The sequence below is a fragment of the Vidua chalybeata genome, chromosome 22 (assembly GCF_026979565.1).
Source record: "Vidua chalybeata isolate OUT-0048 chromosome 22, bVidCha1 merged haplotype, whole genome shotgun sequence".
Taxonomy (NCBI): domain Eukaryota; kingdom Metazoa; phylum Chordata; class Aves; order Passeriformes; family Viduidae; genus Vidua; species Vidua chalybeata.
In genome coordinates this window covers 7371958-7386102 of record NC_071551.1, presented here as the reverse complement: position 1 = coordinate 7386102, position 14145 = coordinate 7371958, and the positions used below count along the sequence as shown (strand labels likewise).

The following is a 14145-nucleotide window of genomic DNA, read 5'->3' as shown; positions in this document are numbered from 1 at the left end:
ACAATCAGTGAGTGAGAGTTTAATGGCACACTTGCAGTTACCCTCATTTGAGGTTGAAATGGGTCATAGTTTGATAACTAAGTGGATTTTAATTAACTGAAATCCTCTGCCTTAAAATCTTTCACTTACAAATAATAATTAAAAGCTCCAGTTCAAGGATGGCTCCTGCAATCCATCCTCGGCCTGATATGAAAAATCTGGGAAGCAGAAAAGCTTCTTTATTCACTTCAGTGAAAGGTGCATGTGAAGTCTTGGGAAACAAAGCTGGGTCTTTATTCAGGATGAGGTGGTTAATTCTCTTCCAGCTGAGAAACAGTGCCTTATTTTTAATAGCTTTGTACTTTCATCAGAGGTGGTGTCTAATTTTGTCATCAGCACACGGCTAGGACTTCAGGGAGAACAGAGATGAATGTACACTGGGTGTAAATTTAGAAAATACATTTATTCCCTGAAGCGTGCAAAGCGCTGCTGAGTTTCCCGATATATAAAGGTAAAATATTGCTGATTTCAGAGCTCTGCAGGGAGCGGGGGCTGTGCTGAGTGGGACACCAGAGTGGTGTCAGGGATGAGGAGTTGGCTCTAGAGGGTGCTCTGAACCAAGGCAGCGCCTCCTTCCCCTCTCTAACAGCCACTGGTGACGTTTTCCTGTAGAAAAACAATAAAAATCTCTCTGCCTCCCTCCTGCCCTCCTCCCCAAGCACATGGGCTTGCACTTTATTGGAAACCTGAATATTAGTTTGGCCTGGAGAGTTTTTTCTGGAAGATGCTGCTTAATTATTTAGCTCTAGGGGGATTCCTGCACTGTGAGCTCCAACATCCTTCCGTGTGTTCTCATGCTGATTTAAATAATTTGGATGTTTAAGTGTCTTTGGAGGTCTTTAGAGAGCATAAATAAAAGGATGAATGGTTCAGACTTGATGGCATTTTCTCCCTTTCTTGGACAGGAGGTGAATCACTGCATTTTTGCCTCAATATATTAACAGAGAAAGAAGCAGTGTCTTGACCTGCTGTGATTTTTAATATCCCTTTCTAGCAGCCAGTAATAACTGGTAGTAAAACATGTAATAACAGACAAATTCCACAGTGAGATTTCACACGGGTTTTTTTTTTTTTTTTTGCTGTTGGCTGTGTCTGTGTGACACTTTGATCTTTTCCTTTCATTTTCCAGTGCTGTGACCCTGCCCCAGACGTCCATGGGAGGGAATTTCCTGGGCACTGTAAAACCTCGAGGTGCTGATGGTGCTCAGGGCTGGGCTGCAGCACAGGGTCACTCCCAGGTCTCTAATTCAGGTTGAGTTTTAATTGATTTTTCCTCTAAGCATGGCAATTGTTGCCAAGAAAAAGTTTGAAGCTGGAGTTTTTGGCCAAGGAATATTTTACATCTGCAAGTGTCACATCTGTCCAGATCTCTTGTCTCTTTGCTGGTTTTTGGCAGGGCTGTTGCTCTTCTTTTCTAGCTTAAAAGAAATCCTTGGGTGCCAGCAGTGCGTGGCCATTGTGGCACATTAAAAACCGGGGGCTGTGATTGTTTGGGCTCTCCTCTTTTGTTCCACTGATGGTACTTTGTGTTTTTCCTCTGGAAAAATGTAACTGTTTCCCTGAATATGCAGTCGGGTAATAGAAATCTCGTAATTTTTACCTCTGACTTGAGTGGTTATGAGGACGGTAATTGTTTCAGCCTGATGGAGATTAAAACTTGTCTCCCATGTCAGTTATTAAATGTGGAAATAGCTGCAGGGTGTGGAATAAAATATTTGATTTACAGTGCAACTCTGTGAAAGGCTGTAACACAAGAGCTGTATGGATTTGTTTGGTTTAAAAGCTTCATGTGAGAGGAGAAGCAGCAGCCTCTGACCATTTCTGGTTGTGATTTCTATTTTAGTAGGTGGGAGCCCAGTGTGGTGATTTGTGTGGTGTAATGATGATAATTCTGAGCTGGAAGATGAGTTCTCTGTAATTCTGAGCCTCTCTCAGTGCTCCAGCTTCTTATCAGCAGAGTTAACTGGGGCTGAACTGCCTGTAATTCATGGAGTTTTCCTTTTCCTGGGTTAAAGTTATTACAAGCACGTGTGTGAGCTGTTGTTGGCATTGCAGAGTGCTCTGGATGCTTGCACATTATTGCTGTGGACATATTTTTCTACTTAACGTGGTGAGCAGTTGTTTAATTGGAAAAGCTGTTACTTCTCTTGATCCTGAGCATAGTAAAAATCAATGTCTTCTCTGCAGTCTGAACTAATAGGAATCAAACTCATTGAAGGATGGAAATGGTTTAATCAACAGAGAGGTGTCTTAAAGGTTATTTAAAAAACAAAAGCAACCACCAAGCCCACAAACAAACCAAAGAGCCCAGGCCAGGTCTGGAGCCAAAGAGGAGAACGTGGTGCTTGCCACCTCCAGCTGGACTGGCAAGGGAAGGGAGGAAGGTTTCCATCTGCCATGGATGGAGGGATATCCTTGGGAGCCGTTTGATTTCAAAGGCTTTTCTTTTAAACACCACTTGTCTGTATCTTCAGCCTTTGTATGAACTGACAAGAATGAGGTCTAATGATGGGTTTCTTTGTAGTGCAAGCCATGAAAGGGACTTTGTCTTTTCATTCCCAGAACTGAGTCTAAGGCGATTGTCAGCCTTGTTCTTGACCTCATTTGTCCAGCGAGCTCTGCTTATTTCAGATGCATTTCAAATGCAGTTTCCTGGCTGGCTACTGGTACCCCAAAGGGGAGATTTCCTTGGGAAGGGAGTAGCAAGAGGAATGACAGCTGCATGTTTACCTGCTTGTGAAGTTACACAGACGTGTGCTACAGCAGAGAAATGTTCAGAGTTTTCCTCCTGGAACCTGATGGCTGAAGGTAATAAAGAACAAAATGGATAACCTGGCGTGTGTTCTGTGGCTGCTTAATGCTGATTCTATGAAACTGGGACAAAGTGTAACCTTTAAATTATGATTTTACCTCTTGATGTGCCACACCAGCATGTTCAGATCCTAAAAAGCAAAGCAGCAAATCTCATTTCATGAGGAAGTTGCCTGCCAAGCTTTACTACAAGTCTTAGGAATGGATTGTTAACAAGCTCATGATGTGACATGTGTACTTCTTTCTGATAAAACATTAGCATGAAAATTGAGCAGTTCCTGTCATTCACCTCTCCAAACCCAGACAGAGAGCTCAGAAAGGGAGGGAGCAGCACTCAGAAAGGGAAGGTGCTCATGGTTTGCTCTGGGAATCACAAGTTGGGATCTGCCTGAGCCCCTTCTGGGTTCCTGAGCCCCCCTGGGTCCCTGTGCCCTTTCCAGGCCCCTTCATCTGTTCCCTGGTCCATGGCTCGGTGCATGAGGGCACTGGCAGCTGAGGGGAGCCGGGCACCTTCGGGGCTTTCCTGGGATGTTGCTGAGCCTGTGCTCTCTGGATTTTTGTGCTTTATGGATTCCTGTGCTCTGTAGATTTCTGTGCTCTGTGGATTTTTGTGCTTTATGGATTCCTGTGCTCTGTGGATTTAGGTGCTCTGTGGATTCCTGTGCTTTATGGATTCCTGTGCTCTGTAGATTTCTGTGCTCTGTGGATTTAGGTGCTTTATGGATTCCTGTGCTCTGTGGATTCATGTGCTCTGTGGATTTAGGTGCTTTATGGATTTCTGTGCTCTGTGGATTTAGGTGCTCTGTGGATTCCTGTGCTCTGTGGATTTAGGTGCTCTGGATTCCCGTGCTCTGTGGATTCCTGTGCTTTATGGGTTCCTGTGCTCTGTGGATTTAGGTGCTCTGTGGATTTAGGTGCTTTATGGATTCCTGTGCTCTGTGGATTTAGGTGCTTTGTGGATTCCTGTGCTTTATGGATTCCTGTGCTCTGTGGATTCCTGTGCTCTGTGGATTTAGGTGCTTTATGGATTCCTGTGCTCTGTGGATTCCTGTGCTCTGTGGATTTAGGTGCTTTATGGATTCCTGTGCTCTGTAGATTCCTGTGCTCTGTAGATTTCTGTGCTCTGTGGATTCCTGTGCTCTGTGGATTCCTGTGCTTTATGGATTCCTGTGCTCTGTGGATTCCTGTGCTCTGTGGATTTAGGTGCTTGGATTCCTGTGCTCTGTGGTCTCTCCCTCGGTGCTCTCCGTGGGGCTGCTGGCAGCACTGAAATCCCATTTCCAGTTGCAGTCCCAGCTCTTCCCTGGGTGTGCAGTGCCCGGGTGGGCTCCCACTCTGGTTTAAGGCTGGCACCAGATGGCAATGCCCTGGCACCTCCCTGCAGCCCGGGCACAGCTCGGGCCCTTCTTCTTCAGAGGCTTTTGCAGCATCTGCTGGCTCCAAAGCTTTGTTGTTCCATTGGGAATTGCCTCCCATCCTCTGGAACCCCCCATCCCTTGCTCCAGGAGGGTTTGTTCTGCCCGTGGGTTTCATGCAGGACGCCTAAGGACTTCCTTAAATGAGTGTTTGTTTCATGGAATTGACCCTCTGTGCGTGTGTTTCAGGGCTGGGTTTGCAATCTGCAGGAGGTTATTTCATCCCAGCTGTAATGCCTGGGACACGGCTTAGCGTGGCGGGGAATGGGGCTCTGGTATTTTACAGCTTGCTGCAAAGGCTTCCAAGGAAATTCCACAGAATCCTCTCACACATCCTTACTGCTAGGATGCCTTGGAATTATGTGCTTGCCTCATCCTGGTGGGGGGTTATGTATTTGAAGCTTTTGCTGGTTTATCTCCATATCACAAGAAGCTAAATAGAACACCTGGGATGCCTTTTATGTTGAATTCTTTAATAGGCCACTGAAGGAACCATGTAAAGGAAAAACTGATGTGTTGCAGGTTTAGCCTTCCTAAAAATACAGAATTTAAACATTCCTGTAGTAGCTGAGGTACACATGAAGCCAACATAAATGGAGTTAAGACTATTGTGTGTTTTACTTGAGAATTTGAAGGAAGTTCAGAGTCAGGACACAGCCATGAGAATGGGATTTTTAAGCCTTCAGTGTGATTCTGTTGTTTTGTGTTGCATACTGACAGGAAAACGTGCATTGTGTTGACAAGCAGCATGGAGCTGATTTATGCTGAGATATACAGCAGGATCCTTTGCTTCTGAGAGGGTTTGCTAAGTTGGTGTAAGCCCTGCTTGGCTATTGCCACCTCCTCATCTCCAGCGTGAGCAACATTGTGAAACTAATTTTGAAAAGCTTTTTTGGCTGTTAATTGGTTGATAGCAGCTATCAAAAATCTGCTGCTTCCTTTCAGTTGACTCAAAGTTCCTGTGTAGGTGGCTGCAGACTGAGTGCTGTGTGAAAGGCAGCCCTGCACCAGTAAATCCCTGTCTGCTGAGAAAAAACAAATCAAAACGAGTCCAGCAAACTGCTAAAATAATAATGCTTCCTGTGGGAGTGAAGCTGTCTAGTTTGCTTACTCTTGGAAGCTGTGGAGGGAAGAGAGGAGGGATAAACTGAGAATCTGTGCGTGATTCCATGATCTGGGCATTCTGGGGAGGTGTGGAGGAGCAATGCCTGGATGAGTTCCATCCACTGAGTGCCTTGTGCTGAGACTTTGGGAAGGGAAGAGTTCCTTCCTCCTGTAACTGAACGGGAGCCGAGTGGTTTCAGACTGCTGAAATTTTTTTCAAGACTACAGTAGAAACTTCCTGTTTTTAGAGCTTATCTCCCTGTCTGGAGGGAGAGGTTATTATAGGTACGGTCACATCCTGTGCTTGTTGTCACTTGTTAAAAAAAAAAATCATTTGAATTTTCAGAGGCCTTTGAATGTGTGAGTGATTACTGCTCCAAAAACTGAGCTGCAGCCTCAGTTCCCATCTCCTCTGTGATCTCAATAAAAGGCTGTAAATCCATTGCAAATTTTACATCTCTGTTAGTTCCATTTCTGTGTTGAGAAAATCCCTTGGTAAAGGATCTGTCTGGCTCTGGAAGGAGGATTGCAGAGGGAGCATTTGGGAGTCATTTCCTCCAGCGTGAGTACGAGCATGCTTTATGCTATAATAGTTTAAACATTCCACGGGCTCTTGATGGAGGTATCAAGTTTTCCATTCCCTGAGTTACTTTTAGTTTAAACTGGAGGGAAGAACAGGCAAACTCCCATTGTTTTACAGCTGCTTTGATAGAGCTGAAAAAGATGCAATTGCTTAATTCTTCCTTCTCTCCTTTGGCTTCACCCCTCCCACACACATTTAACTATTGAGAATTTTATTTTGTTTGCTTTTTCATATTCATCTGAGAACAAAGAGCTTCTTGTTGGTTTTAATCCATTTGTTACATTTTCAAGTATGTAAATTTTTCCTTTTAAATGACTTTTTTGACAAATATTTGGATTTTTTTTTATTTTTGTTCTATGTAAGATAATACGTTCTAAAATGAGTTGTGTGCATTCCTTTGTGTTAAATTCAAGAAGCTGCTGAACAGGTTGGTGTCTTGCCGTAAGTACCACAAAATCTGGCAGACACACTGCATTTTGTTTTAATATTCTTGGCTTACAGTTTACCATTCTGTAATCTGGCGTTTCCCAGGGCAGGGATTTTTTACAGAAACACTTTTGAATTTAAGTGTTGGTCCCTACAGAGAAGAGGAAACAAACCAGAGGAGAAGTACCAGAAAAAAAAGTGATTTCTTTTCCCCCCTTCTGTCTTCCCAGAAAAAGCATCCTGTACTTCTGGCTGAATTCTGCCCCCCTTCTCTGCCTCAGGTTTGCTTCTCTTGACCACGGGGGTCAGGGCCCAGGGGCTTCTGTCCTGGCACAGCTGGGTGTTCAGGAGGGTTTGGGGTTTGGGGTTTCTGTCCTGGCACAGCTGGGTGTTCAGGAGGGTTTGGGGTCTGGGGTTTCTGTCCTGGCACAGCTGGGTGTTCAGGAGGGTTTGGGGTTTCTGTCCTGGCACAGCTGGGTGTTCAGGAGGGTTTGGGGTTTGGGGTTTCTGTCCTGGCACAGCTGGGTGTTCAGGAGGGTTTGGGGTTTCTGTCCTGGCACAGCTGGGTGTTCAGGAGGGTTTGGGGTTTCTGTCCTGGCACAGCTGGGTGTTCAGGAGGGTTTGGGGTCAGGGTTTCAGCAGGATTTGGGGTTTCTGTCCTGGCAGAGTTGGCTGTTCAGGGGGGGAGAGCAGGGAGCAGGGGCTGGGCTGGCACTGCTGGGAACACTCTTTTCTTTGTATGGGCACCTGGGAGTGAACTGTGACAGGGCTGGGCTCTTTCTTGTTGGGCTGTGGTTGGTTTTTCTGGTATTTTTTGTTTGTTTGTTTTCCCCGACACTTCCTAAGCCAGGCCTTCCTGTAAAACCCTGCTTTTCTCACTGTTATCATGTGAACTGCTTTCGTCTTCACAGCTCCCTGGGGGAGCCAGCGTTGCTGTTTCATTCCTGCTGTGACAGAAGGGCAGCGTGCACAGGATGCTGTGCACAAACAGCCCAGGGGATTTCTCCCAAGCACACACAGAGAGCAGTTGTGTCCTTGTCCCCTTTCTCAGGGATCCTGTGCCAGTTTTGGGCTGTGTCACAGCACCAAGGCTGAGGGGCAATCCCAGGCAGCTTTTACCTCCCAAGGAGCAGCAAGGAGCACAGGTGCTGGCAGTGAGCTGGGTTTATTTCTGTGGGAGGCTTTGCTCTGTGTTTGTGCTTTGCCTGAGCTGCGTGCCTGCGTGGTCAGCTGGGTTTGTCAGAGGTGTGACCCTGTAGGGCTGGCATGGGGCAGTTGGTGGCAGTTGCTGGTGACAGTTACAGGAGGGCATTGCCTGCAATTGTGGGGCCCAGGGGTCGTCAGGAAGAGGCTGAAGTTGCTCACACTGTTCTGTGCTTGGGAGGGCTCTCTGACCCCAGAGTGCTGATGTGGTGCTGGAGTTTAACAGGACCTGTGAGGGCTTAGAGCTTGGTCAGAGGTCACCTGGAACATCCTGAGCACCAGGCAAGTACAGGGAAGGAGCCACAGTTCTTGAGCCATAAAATGTGCGATAGTGTTGGTAATTCGGTTTAACAGGGGGAACCTCACCCCAGCAAAACAAAATCTAACCCAGCAAAAAAAGCCAAGCCTCTTAAGGTCCATGGTGTGTAAAGGGTGCAGGTTCCTTTTGGGGATTGGAAAGAGGCAAGGAAATGGCCCATCCCAATGCCAGCAGTTACAGTGTAAATGAAAATACAGGTTTGTAAGAAGTGCTGTGTGTGTAAATGTGGTGCAGCAGAAGTGGCCGTGGCTGTTTAGCTGTGTGCAGAGTTTACAGCAGAGTTCACAGCACTTACAGCCTCCCTGGGCTGGCACTGCAGCACCAAATGGCCTTTGGGTTGTGCTGGGGCAGGAACAGCAGTGCCCTGGGTTTCCTCTCACAGGCTGCGTTCAGCGGCTGGAGAAGCACCCTGGTGGAACTGAGGAGCAGGGGCTGGGTTGGTGCTGTGGCTGCTGCAGCTCAGAGCAGGTTTCCTGTGGGTGCTCACAGATCTGCAAGTGCAGGCACGACTTCTCCTGCTGCGAGCGGATTTGAAGAAATTTGTGTGCAGACAGCAGTAACTGTCTTGTCAAGAGCTGGGTATCGGTTCCTCTCGCTGTTTGTGCCAAGAAAACAGCGCATTATTTACACAGGAACAGAGCCTCACCTCTCACCTGACCAAAGGTTTTGTGTTTAGATAGAGCCCAGGTGCTTTGATGTCCAAGTGCAAACAGTCAGAAATGGGTTACAGACACTCAGTGCTGCTGCTGGGAGCAGAGGGAGGTGACCTTTCCTGCTGGCAGCCCAGCCAGCGATTCCTCTCCCCTGCTGAGAGATCTCCAGGTGACCGCTGGCCCCTGGAATTCTCCAGCTCACTTTCAGTTTAAGCTGCCTCTGTGTCAGGTTTTTGTTTTACTGGAGGCACCGTGGGGGTTTTGGCTGGGGTTACACCACTGACAGAGACTGGGAAACTTGTGATGAGCACTGCAACTGATGACACACAAGGAAAACACTGTTGGGACAACACGAAGCTGTTAGTTTGTTCTCCATGAACCTACTCCCTTCCTCTTTCCCCCCTGCCCAAGGCCAGATCTGAGGGGAGACCTTGATTTAGTGGAGCTCTGAAGGCAGTGATAAGTCCCCTTTTAAAAATAGGTCCAGCTTAGCAGGGGGTTAGTGTTAGCCTCGCTGCTTGCCTAAGCTGGGAAGTCGTGTTGGATTGGCTTTTAGGAAACACTTGTTCTGTTCATGTCTCCATGTGTTCCTAAAAGGAGTTTAAGGCTTCTTTGTGTTCAGTCTGTGTGAGCCACCGGAGTTCTCCAGCCTGCTCTGAAACCTGACTGCGTGGGTGAGCCCCGAGTCAGAGGGAGCTGCTCCCAAGGGTTTGTGGTACCTCTGAAAAAAACCAACTTAATGTACCCGCTTAATCTGTATAATCTCATTAAGCCTGTTTACGGCTAGTTTGTGTTCCAAGTGTTTGGATACCTGGGAGAGCCGGAATTGCTCCTTTGGAGCGGCTTTTCCAGCGGGTGGAATGTTTGTGTGTGCTCGATGGCTCATTCTGTAAGAAGTGGGGAATGCTGCTGATTGATAGGTCTTGTGTCTTGGAGGGATTACATCTTTATTTAATATTCCTCCAATTTGTGTGTCTGTGTTTAATATTCTTCCAATAGGGTCGGACTGGTGCGAAGTTATGAATTATTCGCGTTTGTTATGAGTCGTGTGTCTCGAAAGCAGCACATTTTCCAGCCCTTTGAAGATACACTGTCTGTCACTTCTCAGTGCTCAATCTTTCATGAGCTGAAGTGCGTGGGTACAGGATACAAAGTGTTACAGGATTCGGGGAAGCGCTGAAAGCCAAAGCTGTGAGTTAACAGGTGCTTCCCAGATTTTAGCTGCGAGAAGAGAAGGTGTGCAGGGCTGGATGTGCACACGCCTTTGAGCAGTGTCAGGAATTACTGACAGCAAGTCAAAGCCTTATTTCTTCAGATTTCCAGCTTCTGTTGTTTATTGTCACGACCTTAATGTTTCTTCAGCTAGGTGTTCTATTTAATTATGATGTTTATAGTAAATATCAGCTCCCTTGGCTGTGTGCTCAGGCCTGTAGCATGCGGAGTGCTTTGCTTGTAACTGCATCCCTTGTCTCAGTTCATTATCTGTTAATGGTACTCGACATGACAGGCTTGTTTTGATAAATGGAGCCTGCCAAGAAAGCTGGGATGGATTTTGCAGGCGCTGGAGTCGAGCTGTGTTCCATTGTGCAACACCAGAGGACTGATGCACGCTGGACCAAACACCAGAGAGTGCAGTGAGAGGTCTCTGGGCAGTGGTTCCAGCCCTGTCCATCCAGGGGATCTCCACTCAAGGTCTCCTCTTTCCCCAGAGTATTTTCCTGATCCATGTGGAAGTAGATTTTGCCTGGTCTTGATGGGCTTTGTGAATCTGTAACTCACATTTCCCCCTCCCTTTTCAGATATCCAGCTTTCAGAAGGGATACAAAAAGAAATGCTGTTGTAAGTTTATAATGTTGTGGCTAGCAAAGGTGTATTTCATGGCCAGGAAAAGATCTTTTATAGTCCATTTTCAAAAGATAAAAAGTCCCTATTGCAAAATGGAGCTTGAGGCTGTACTCTGTGCATGTTTTTTTATTTTAGTCTCTGAAATGGGGGCAGATCTCCATATCTCCTAGGAAAGCCAATTAGTGAAAGTTGAGTTGTCTCTGATGTCGGTGATTGAGTGCTGTGGCTGTTCTGCTCATTCAAGGATCTCCAGAATGCTGTGTACAAACAGATGGGACTTGAGATGATTTCTCTGCCATCTCACACACTGCTGAATTCAGAAGTTGGTTTGTGTTGGATTTGCAAGACAGTGTCTGAGATTCAAGAATAGTCTCCAGTTCTGTTGCTGTGCTCAGACTGCCAGATGCTGTGCTCTGCACTGTTTGGAACAACTTTCATCCTAACGGGATACAAAGAAATCCACGCATTTTAAAATTATTGTTATTATCTGAGTGCATTTTCCCAATGCATACTGACTTTAGGGATTTGTGATTCAAGCTGGCTGAGTCACCTGCCCTAGAGGGATAAGGTATTTTTGAACAACAACCATCAAACAGGGTATTTTTCAAATGATGAAACCTGGCCTGAATTAACTTCCTGCTGGAGAGCTCTTTTGGAAGTCATTAGGAGGCTGATTTAAACACGCTCTGGAGCAGTGAGTTCCCTTCTAGGATCTGCCAGGTGTTGGGCCACATTTGATGAGGAAATTGAGGAGCGATGTGGTGGCTTTGTGCTGACTGGAGGATTGAGTTTCAGCTCTGGCAGCTTTGGGGCTATCACACGGCTCCTTGGTTACAGAGCGTGTTTTGCACCAGCTCTGGCCAAGGCAGGCTCCAGTTCAGGAGCTGTTGTACCATGAATATTGCAGGAGTGCAGCTCGTGCTGCACCACCCTCGATTTGTATTGATCACAGCAGCCCTGCGACGCGGCGAGGGCGCGTTGGAATTAATCAGCTTTTAGGGAGCTATTTCTAGAAAGTACAGAATAAATTTCAAACTTAGATCTTTGTCTGCTGAAGGACTCCTGGGCTCTAGTATGAAAATGGTAGAAATGGGCATGGATAAATAGCGGGAAGATACACAACTACAAATAATTAGCATCCTCTGGAAAGATGAAGTTGGCAGGCAGTACTTGAGGGTGTTGCTCCAATTAACCGGGTCTGTGAACCTTAATGATTATCATTTTTTCCTATTTTTTTTTTAACTTGGCTTTGTAAAACTAGCTCAGCTGTGGCGTACTCCCATATTTATTTTATAGGTAAAATATTACTGTACAGCTAGGAAATGGATTTGCTCGGCAGGAATAAAGTGTATGTTGCCCCAAGGTAATGGATTACACAGATGACTTGTTTTGCATGTTGTTCTGCAAGGGAAATAGCTCTAAAATTAAGGCGGTACTGACAACTGAAAGGTCATGGCTGTGGTGTTGAGGACCAACACAAGACATTGGGAGATGAGTTACAGGTCTGCGTGGAGATACACAGTCAGATAATTATTCCTTCTTTATTAAAAAAAAACAATTAAAAGCAGACGAATTTCTGCTCCTAATGGGGGGAAGGAAGGCGTCGTAGGATAGCTTTTGAACAAAATGGCTCACTAATTGAAGGCAGCGCAGCCAAATCCCTGTGCAAAGTGGCTGAGAACGTGGCCCCGGCCCGGATCGCTTCCCCGCCGTGCCGGGGCTGCCTTATCTGCATTTCCCCCCCCCCGTCCCGCGGGCCGGGCCCGGGGGATGCTCGCCGCTCCGCTCGCCCGTGCCATTTCCCGCTGAGCGCGCTGTTGCAGCGCTGCCATCAATCACGGGGCTCCCGGTTCCGGCGGGAGGCGGAGCGGGGCCGGGCCAGAGCCGGTGCCGAGCCCGCCGCGGGAGCGGGGCCGGGCGGGGGCTCGGGGCCCGGGACGCTCCGCTCGGCTCCGGCCGCAGCTGCCGGCCGCCGGAGGGGCCTCCTTTTGTTCACCAGCTGCGCCTGCCGGCGCCGCTTCCTCCGTGCCTGCCCTTCCCGGAGCCCTCCTCCTCCTCCTCGGGCTCCTCCTGCTGCCGCTCCTCCCGCCGGGCTCCGCCGCCGGCAGCGGGGCCGGGCTCGGGCTCGGGGCTCGGGGCTCGCCCGCAGCCGGAGCCGCGGTGAGTGCCCCCCGTGCTCCCGGAGCCGATGGATCGGGTGACTCGGTGCCTTGCAAGTTGTACTCCCAGCAGGAGAATTAAGGCTGCTCTGCAAGTTGATTAATTGTTACCTGGCTAACGATAACTGCCTGGATGGAGGAAAGGCTTGGCTTAATTCCCTTTTTCGCTTTGGGTTGCTCCAGTTTTTTTGTGTGGTTGTTGTTTTTTTTTTTTTTTCCCAGAAAAAGTTGGATCGACTTGGTAGGTGAGACGTGGGTAGGTTGTTATTGGCCTGGGAAGTTCAGAACGCTCTAAAGGCTGCAGGGTTGGTTGTTTTGGTTTTTTTTTTTTCCTTTTTTTTTTTTTTTCCTTTTTTTTTTTTTTTTTTAATTTTTATTTTTCCATAACAAATGCTTTGCCTCCCTGTTCTAAATATAAACAGTTCGGGTAACTGGACTGCTGTGTTTAATTCTGTTTTTTGAAAGCAAATGGGATGAGGAGATAAGGATTGCATTTTCTTTTTCCTGGAAGAAAGTACTTTTTCATTACGCTTGGTACAATGGAATGCCTTTGAAGCACTAATTGGGACAGTGTGTGGTATAACTCTGTAAACGATGTTTAATGGTGTTTTAAGATAGTGACAGGAGACCCGCTCGGCCACTTTGTTTCCTGAGGAAGAAGCCAGCTCTGCTTTGTTTTGCAATTGGTTTTAAGCTCGTCTGAGTCCATGTGGCTTTGCCCTGCGTGGGGCATTGTGTGGCTGGATGGTCCTTACAGCCATATGGGGCTGCTGTAATTGTCGGGGAGTGGAAATGGCGCTTGACAAGGCCACTTAATTCCTTTCTTTGTTGTTTTAAACTTAACGTTAATGTTTGGCCTGAAGCAGCAGAAAGTGGCGAAGAGAAGCCCAGTGAAGTGCAGTTTCAGATGCTGCACAGATATGTTTCTTCTGGGAAGCCAGTTTAGAGTCAGCCGGGTTTCAAACCCCACAGACAGCATTTTCCAATGGAAAGCCGTTAATCTGCAGGCAATTAGTTCCAGACGTGCAACCGACTCCACATTTTTCCCAGTTTTTGTTCTTGCAGGCAGTGGCGTTTTCGCATCCTTGTGCCCAGTGACTCTCAGCAGACAGACGTCTGAGATGCCTGACAGCAAGCTGAGCATGGTGCAGGAGCAGCATTTAAAAGCTCGTATTTGTTTTTCCAACGCTGTAATTTGGTAGTGCTTAAACTATTTTATAAAGATCTCCGGGAGCAGTGAAAGGTGGTTTTCAGTCCCGAGCACTTGAGTGCTCATTGTGCTCTGGCAGGCTGGGTGCTTGGCAGGCACTTCCCGAAATGTTATTTGATCTGGCAGCACGATAGAATTCACTTGGATTGCACAGCTTTTTTTCACCTCCCGGTTGCTGTTTGGAAGTGATGCATCAGCGAGTGTTGTTCGAGAGCGTATTTTAAGACCCAAACTGCGTGTATTGGCTTTAAACAGGATTCCAGAGAGAGGCAGTTCAGAATTTGTCTTGTTTTGTGGTTAGGATTTATGAATTGAGGCGAGGGCTGACGTAATCTATCCGACCACTTCCTTTGTGTGTGTTTTAGAGTTGATAGTGCT

The 14145-nt window shown here is 47.2% G+C and overlaps 1 protein-coding gene across 4 annotated transcripts in view; it reads left to right on the top strand.

Moving 5' to 3' along the window:
- The window catches only part of RERE (arginine-glutamic acid dipeptide repeats), a 173698-nt gene that overhangs the window by 25557 nt on the left and 133996 nt on the right, over window positions 1-14145 (top strand). Inside the window, exon 1 of one of the 4 annotated variants that reach the window (XM_053963017.1) lies at window positions 12387-12558. The exons of the other annotated variants lie outside the window; for them this stretch is intronic. The gene's annotated coding sequence lies outside the window, so the exon portion shown is untranslated. Of the gene's footprint in view, window positions 1-12386; window positions 12559-14145 lie in introns of those variants that run through there. 4 annotated transcript variants of the gene reach the window in all.